Here is an 8,874-nt window from a genome sequence, read left to right on the forward strand (position 1 = left end):
CGCCCCATTCCATCCCCAACCCCATTCCCATCCCCGTTCCCATCTCCATTCCCATCTCGCCCCGCTGCGCCCGCGCTCTCTCTCCACGGCTGCTCCCGGAGCGGTTCCCGCACCTCCTGCTCGCCCTTACTTACTTTTAACAAATCACTACAAGCCCGAGGAGCAATCAATAGCTCTGAACGATCGCATTTGACCTCCTTAAGGAGAGGAAAGAGCAATAACGCCAGCTCCGGCTCCCCTTTTTTCCTGCCCGCGTCCCTCCGGCTGGGGCACCCGTGGCTGTGGTGAGGAGCCTCGAGCCGCGCTCCGGCCCAGCTCACCCCGCACCTCCCGACGGATCCCGGTGTGTGGAGGGGCTACAGCGGCTCCCTTCCTCCCTTCCCCGCTGTGTGACGGTCTGGGGCTGTCCTGGCGGCGCTGCACATCGGCGGGGATCCCACCGCCCGCAAGGGCAGCGCCACACTCCCTCTCCGCCTGGCCTAAACCCACCCCCAGGCCTGCACCCCCCTCCAGGGGGGACTCAGCCCCTCGGCCCGGCAAGCGGGGAGCGCCTGCAGTGCCACACACTCTGTGCCTCTGCCTCCCCACACCGGGCCCTGGAGCCGAGCTCCCTCCGGCTGGGCTGTGTGGGGAGCGGGTCTCTCCCCCGCCGCTGCCGCACACGCCCGGACCGTCCCGCAGCCACCGCGTTACCCATTCCCAGCCGCACCTCGCCACTCCGGGCCCCATTTAGGGCTCGCTTCTCTTGCCTGCACCGAGCTGGCGACACCACCAGTGCCAGGCGGATGGAAAAATACCCACGGTCGGGGCTGCATTGAGGCATCCCCTGATCCTGCCAGGCTTGGTCCCCTCCCCGGTGACAGGAGCAGCTCTTTCTGCCTTGAGGAAGTGCTCAGCAGTGGGGTAGAAGCACACATGGCCCTGTCACGCTTATCTTAGTAGGGCTGCACTGAGAGGTGTCTCCTTTCCTTGCAGAGAGAGCATTTCCTTTTATTTTTCTCCCTACATTGGAGGAAATGTTTAAAAATTATCTAAAAAAATGCAGCTTAGAAAAATACCCCAGTACTAGGTGTCCCCAGTTTAAGTCGCACGCCGGCTGCCTGTCCTGTCTTTCCATGTCTGCCCACCCGCTCCTTTATCACCTGAGCTCCCAGTTGCCTCGAACTCCCTTCCCCTCTCGCCCCCGGTGCTCGCTGCTCTCCCGTGGTAAAAATCTCGTGGGTATGGAATAGCGGAGCTGCCTGAGAATCTCCGCCGGCTTCTCTCTCCCACGGCCCCAGCTCCGGTTTGGGGGTTAAACCTGACAAACTTTCCACCCCAATCAAGTTTTAGTCTTTGGTGACTCCCCCCGTGTCCCGCTCCCGATGCCAGCTGAAGGCGACAAAAGCTGCTGGGAATCATAACATGTCACTGGCAGAGATGTGGAAATCGGCCATGGAGAGAAGAGCGGATAAAGCGGGCCGTAGGCCGCCGATGCAGGGAGCTCTGGACATGCTCCCACCATCGCCTCAGTCACTTCCCCTCACTTGCTCACGTCCAGGACACTCCACGGAGCCTCCCTGGGCGGCAGAGCCCGGCTCCTGCCCTCCGGGGAGGTTACAACAGCTTATTTCCTTCGCTAAATGCTAACACCACCTGGTTATCTGCCAACCATAGCGCACTGGGGTGTTGGTAACCTCCCTCAAGTGTTTGGGAGTTTTTATTGCAATGTCGCGATGTGGCCAGGAGTCGAGGGGACCCCGAGGGAAACGGCGCTGTCCCGGTAGGGCCCGGACATCCCGACCCGGCGGGGCTCTCCCCAAACCCACTCCCTGCAGTTCCATCCGGCGTTATTGCAGATCCAGCCTCTTCCACCGAACAACAGATGCAGCCTCTAATGCAAATATTGCCATTTCCCTGCTGAATTAGCCTTGTCACTTAGCCCAGAAGCTGGCAGCGTTAAGCCAGCTTGCATTTTAATTTGGCCCTGAAGTTACTTATTTCATTATTGATCAAACATAATGCTGAATCAATGTTCATCTTGTTACCTGGGCCATTTCCATGTAATACAGTGATAGCACTGCCTGGAGTTACTCATTCCCATCCCAAAGTGACTTTACCATAAAATCAATGCTTGTTTGTTACTGATATAAGGCAGCATCCGTGGGATGAAGAGCGAATAAAGCAGTAACGCCACAGCGATCTGAAAGTTTGGACGGAATATGTGCGCGAATAAAGACTTTAGTATTTAAATGTATTTTATCGGCATCAAAATCATCCTAGCCAGGCCGATGGGACAGAAAATCTCAGGCTGCAAGATGACGGGCTTTGATACTGTAGGTGTTGCCATTTGTAAACGCTACCTGGGACCTAATGGGGGAATCGTTTCTCTACCCAGAGTATCATTACACAGCAGATGTGGGCTGTAAGCTCTTCCGGGAAGGGACTGTTTTGCAAAAATAGTAATTAATACAATAGTAATTAATGATTGTGTCACAAGATTAGACTCCGCGCAGTGTTATCTTCAGCGCAGCTGCTGCTCCTTTTCTTTGCTTGTATTTTCCCCTCCAGCTAATAAACTCAGTTACAAATTACACGGAGCCATCCCCGGCTCTCCCATGTGGCGGCCGGAGAGTGCTGGAACACCCCACGCGAGGAATGCCCCGTTTCGCTGCCACACGGAAAACCTCCGGAGGTGTCGTTTGAGCTGCATTTTCCACGCACGGCCCCTCCAGCCGCCCCTCTCCCCGCTCTACACCGGATGCACCGGCCCGAGCCCGGGAGAAGACACCTCCCGGTGGGCTGGGGACGAGGGAAGGGGGTATCCGCCGGGAAAGGCAGAGAGATATCCTCCCAGGGCGGCGGGCAGGGCGTGGGGAGCTGCGAGCCCCCGCAGTGCCGGGCGGGACCGGCTCCCCGCCGCACCGTGCCCGAGGCTCCTCCGAGGGCGGGCTAGGGAACGGACCAGCAAGGAGCAATAATCCGGGTTTAAACCCGCCGGTAAAGCTCGAGAAACCCAGGATACCCTCCGCTCGCGTTTAAAAAAGGCTCCAGCCCTCCAGCTGCTCCGGAGCCGGTTTCGGAGCCGCGGACATCCTCTCAGCAGCGGAGGAAGGTGGGCACGGTCCCGGGCCGAACGATAAGAACCGAGGCTGCAGACGAGGAAAAGGCTGAGGAGAAGTTCCCCGCAGCTTTGCGCAGCGCCGGGACCGGCCCCGCCGGACTCACAGAGCCCCGCTGACACCGGCAAGGCACCGGCCACTCATTCCCATGGGCGATGGAAAATCTAACTGGGCACATAAAATATATTGGCATAAAATTAGTGAATTGCACTAACAGATTGTAAATCACCTAAACGGTCAAACCACAGATATGAATCACAAATTCCTATAAAGATTAATGTTTCCTAAGATTCACGGCAATTATGCCGTTTTTGGACAAAAGCCTTTTCCCAACCTATCACTCCTGAGCACTGTTTTGTTTTAGGTTTCTTTTTATTGAAGTCTTTCCAGGTTTCGGTGGGGTTTCTAATGAACGATTTACCAAAGGAAAGGTTTTATTAACACCTCTAAAAAGTATAAAGTTTAAAGGCAGAGAGAAAGGGAGCAGATCGGAAGTTGGGTAACACAATATACTGACCTACTGGCAACAGTCCGAACGTAAATCAACAAAGCACTACAATGGTGGGGGGAAAGTCAGAGAAATGGAAGGGCGAAAAAACCCACCAAGAGGCCAGTTTTGCCCCGGCGGTAGCCAGACTGTGCTCAGAGCTGCCCCAGCAGCCTTCGGCATCTGCTAATAGCCCCTTACCTTTGCTTACCCCCTTGTGGTACACACCGAAGCCTGAGCTGCTTAAAAGCGGAAGAAGCAGGAGGAGAACACGCCTGTGAGCAGAAAGGGGGCATTATTTCTCGAGGAAATAGGTTGGCAGGAGGTGTACGGGACTTCAGGTCTCTCAGGCACTATTTTTCCCTTCTCGCCTCTGTTCAGAACTGGAGATAATAGTTGGGGCTGCAGGTACCGGAGTCTGTTCTTATTCAATTTCCCTAAATGGCCTGGAGAGCACTTAAAAGCCCGAAGAGCTTCTGGGCAGCATTTTCTTATTAACTAATTTCACTTCGATCCTATTAAAGTGTATGCTTTCTAACCTTCAAATGAACCTCTCCCTCCCCCTTCTAAAACAAAGCCAATACCTTTTAATGACAGAGTAAAGCTTTTGAAAATGTTGCTAGCTCCTCTCCTGACATTACAGAACGCGTGGCACATTCACAGCCGCGGAGCACCCACTCTTGCTGCCGGCCCTCCCCGCACCCACAGGACCCAGAGCACCCTGCTCGACGGCCCCAGCGCCTGGGAAGGGGCGGTCGAGCCAAGGGGAGCTGTGGACAGAGGGCGCTAGAAAATGAGATTGGGCAGATTTGCCTTATTTTTCTTTGGGAAAATCGCAGCAATAATGGGTTTTAAATGGATACATATATTTACCATTTCAAAAGGGTTCTGCTGTTTCCTGGTAAAGCTCACCACAAATGGTAATAATAAAAGACGAAGTATTTTTTTCTCACCTTAGGTCATTAGATTTACAGACAAGGTACTTAATCATTTTAGCTCCCCAAACCTTGAAGGAAAGGCACGAACGCACTCGTGTCCCTTTCTATTCTCCTCCCCCTTCTGAAGAAACATGCAACGGGAACAGAGACAAAACAGTTGCGGAGGCTCGAAGAATGTCTCCCTTTAGTAGTTTACTAGTAGTAGTAGTACTACTGCAACAAATAATAGTTGAGTTGACGTTGGCTGCAGTGTGTGGATTGTCAGTGGCCTCTTCCCAGTTTTAACATGAAGGGTCATTAATTGTGTTTTCTTTCCAAATCAAATGTCACTGCAATTAACAGATTCTGATCAAGAGACTCCTTTCAGATTGATTCCATATGTGATAAGGAATGTGCAGCTTGTTATCTATCTGTCGCCTTGGAATTATGGAAAAGCTTCAAACGTGTAATTTGAAGAGTCTTTTACCCAGCGCTTTGATCTTTCCCTCTATTTTTTAACTCTTGTTTTACTGCCTCCCTTCTCATAATCCCACTTGTTTGTTTACCCCCCTTTCCCCAGTGGCTGTGTCCCGTCCCTCGTGTGCTGTGGCACGGCGCAGCTCCCACCCTGCCCGCACCCCGGCACCCCGCGAGAGTCATCCTGAACCCTCAGCCCTCCCTACAGCTCTCCCACAACTTCCACCGAGCAGCCTTCGGCTCCTCAGACGGGCACTGCGGCAGAGACAGACACCCCGGGGCCAGGGCCACCTCCGTCCCCGCGGTCCCCCGTGTCCTGGCGGAGAGGGGCGCGGCGGGGCTTGAGCGACAAGAACCGAGAGGAGGGTCCCGGGGGCATCGGGGCGGGTGCGATGCTGCCCACGGAGGGTGTCCGGTTCCGCAGCCCCAGAGCCGACCGCGGGATCGGGGACGCCCCGCGGCCGCCGGAGGGAGGTTCGGTTTTAACTCGGCGATGCTGTGAGCCACCGGGAGAGGCGGGAGGAGAGGCCGGGGGGAGGGCGGGCGGGGGTGTGTGTTTCGGGTGATAAATCAGGACCCGCTCTCCCTGCTCTGACAGGTCCCGGCCAGGAGACACGTGTCTGGCCGGCCGAGGAGCGCTCCGCCGCCGCGGCTCCCCGGGGGCGGCGGCCGTCGGGCCCCGCGCCGCCGCTCCCCTCGTCGTCCTGCAGGACCGGCCGGCTCCAGCCTCTCCTTCTCATCTCCCTTCGGCTCCAGCCAGGCAAAGCGACCCCCGCTCGGCTTCGCTCTTCCCCTGCTATTTCCTCGTCCGTGGGGAACGGCCTTCTCTCCGTTCCCTGCTCGGCTCCCGTGGCCGCCTCCCGCTCGCCTGGCCCTGCCGAGCTGCTCTCCTGGCCCGGCACCGGCTGCCCCTGGGCCCGCGCTCGTCCCGTCCCGCTCCGGCCCCCGCTGCCAGAGGCGTGCGGCGCTTCTCGCTGTGGGCATCGCTCCCGCAGCCTGGGAAGACGTCTCCTTTCCTCTTTCTCGTCCCCACCGTTTGCTGTCTTCTCCTCTTTCTTTTCCCTCCCTCTCAGCTAAGAATGGCATCCCTTACAGATTTCTCCTCCTGTCCACTCGGTACAGCTATGCTTCCTCTCAGTTTCTTTCCCATTAATAAAACATCCCTCACCCTCACCCTGACCTGGGTCCATTTGCACCCATAAATTTCTCTCCTCCCTTGTCTCCCTCTCGGCTGCCCACCGCCACTTACCCGCGGCAGCCCCCTCCCGGCTCCGGGGACACCCCCCGGCCGTCCCCACACCAGCACCGCTGCCGGCGGCTCCCACGGGGACGAAATCGTATTGATTGTGCTGTTGATTAAAAATCAGAAAATAATCCCGCCAGCTTTGACACTCCGCGCCAGACGTGCAGCCACAAAAAGACGGGTCCGGTTTTGTGGGACACGCGTGTACCCCCGTGGCCGCGTAACACCAGAGCCGCGAGCACGACCGCATCAAACGGCTACCGATCGGCAATCCCAAGTGTCACATCCGCCCCTCTTCTCTCCGAAGTAGATATTTTTAAAAGTTGTTGTCTGCACCCAAACTCTCCCCCGACCCCCTCGACATCGCGTCGCCCCAGCAGGCGCTGCCTCTGCAGAAAAGTTTAAAGTACATCAGGACGTGGCGTTAGCCGCCTGTTTTACTTTTGAGTAAAAAGGAAATAAACCTATAACTGAATTTAATATTTTTATCTCCCTTGCTTTGTACTATCAAAAGCACCAACGCTGAATAGAAGAAAATAAAATCCTCCAACCCAGAGTTGTTTTGCACTAGATTAGCAGATAGGAAATGCTATAAAGATGAACTTAATACGATTAGAGATGTTTCCTACAGATTTTCATATATTGATTCAGGGAATTTTAATTCTGGAGCTTGCTTTGCTATAATCCGCATTTATTACAAGCTGATACAGTTTTATTATAGCAAGCTATCAAGGTCGATTCCTTTAACTGCATAATCTGACATGAATTTCATTTTTAAAGAAATGTAGTTATAAAAATCCATACTGTGGGCACAGTAGTTATATTGTACCTAAATCATATTTTAAAGGCAGTAAATCCAGAGAGTATTTAGGAAGAGAGTGGAATACGGTTAAACGGCTCTCCTTCAGCCGCAACTCCTCAAAAGACCTTTCAAACTTTTTGTTTTATTTAAACACGGAGTATTTTAAAAAGTAGATAACGCTAGCAGGTTCAGCTCTCCTCTCCCCACAGGCTGTGTGAACTTTTTAGGTTCCAGCCCAGGCTCTTCCTCTGGCCGCAGCAGCGGAGCAGGGCGCACCGGCGCTTGCCAAAGACGCGCCGTGATTGAACTGTATTTTAACTACTCTTAAAAGGCTAAATTGCAACTCATGCTGGTTTCAGAGAAGGAAAAGGGGGGGGGGGGGGGCGCAGCAACAACAACATCAATAACAAAATCCAAACCGTAATTTAAAATGTGTGGATCATAAAAACCCCAAACCCTATTCTGTAATTAAACCGTATCTTGACTCCTTCCCAATGGCTCCTTACAAACCCGTGCCACTGCTCCCTTTGCAAATGTTGCACGTACCAGGTACTTCCTTCTTAGCCTTGTAGTGATTCAGAACAGAGGGAATAAGCAAAATGATCATAAATTTCCTAATTAGAGATTTCGCACCAAGACAAAAAGGTGTTAATGAGTTTAATTCCAGTGCCTGTCATTGTCCCTTTTTTCACACCACTTATTTACTAATGGCCCAGAGGGCTGCTCCCGTCTCTCCTTTGTTAAGATTTTAATTTGCCTTCTTTTCTGCCTTTGATGTAAAATTGTGACCTACAACTCTTTGAAGTCCCTTATTAGGAGGAAAATTAACTTAGCTTTTCCACTGTATCTGCGCACTGTTAGCCCAGACAAAATGTAGAGAACCCCTTAAAGATCCAGTACATTAGGAAAATTTTCGAGGTAGTTCTGGAAATGCAAATTTAAAAAAATGCAATAGACTTTTAAATCTGTATTAGGAGGTGCAATATTCGCAAGGGCCAGAGTGGGGGAAGGGAATAAGGGAATATCTTAATAAAGAAAACAAAATTTATCTGGGCAAGGAAAGCTTGTAAATCTAAAAACCTGAGAAGGGGAACTGGGGGATGGTGTTGGTGTGAGCCTTTATTTTTAAATGTCACAACTTTTCCCTGTCCCTCTCGTGTACTGCTCACAAATGACACCCTGGCTTCCTACGCTCTGGGTGAGGGGGGGCTAAGGGAGAAATTATATCTAAATCTATCTCTATATAATTAGAATACCATGAGGCAGGGTTAAACCTTTGTAAAACACACGACTGATTGGCGATCGCTAAAACGAGATTTGAAAGCAACTCAAATAAAAGATCGCGACGTCAGTAAACAGATTTAGAAAAAAAAAAAGGGGGGGGGGGAAAGCAGCTAGTGACAAACCCGGCGAGAGCGAGCTCTGGGCATGAGAGAGAGAGGGAGGCAGAGGGAGAGAGAGACTTAAAAGAAATAGGAGGGGCTTGTGAGAGACTAGAAATGTCAATCAGAGCCCAGAGTCCCAATAATCTCAGGCAATCTGTTAGGACCTGACCTGGGTCCACTCAGATCAATAGGAAAAGTGAGAGAAGAAAGAAGCGATCGGATCGTTTACTGCGGCGGCCGAGGACAGGAGGGAGCCCGCGGCCTCCGCGCACCCCCGGCTCCCCCCCCATGTCTGCCGGAGTTTGCGGGAGGCGCTGAAAGTGCGGGCGGCCGGCGAGGGCGAGCGACCCGGCTCCCTCCTCCGCTCCCGGCCCTGCTACTTTCTTCCCTTTCTCTCCCTTCTTCCTCTCGTCTCCCCCCCTCCTCTTCCTCCTCCCCCCTCCCCTACCCCGCTCCCCCACC

The sequence above is a fragment of the Parus major genome, chromosome 11 (genome assembly GCF_001522545.3).
Source record: "Parus major isolate Abel chromosome 11, Parus_major1.1, whole genome shotgun sequence".
NCBI lineage: Eukaryota > Metazoa > Chordata > Aves > Passeriformes > Paridae > Parus > Parus major.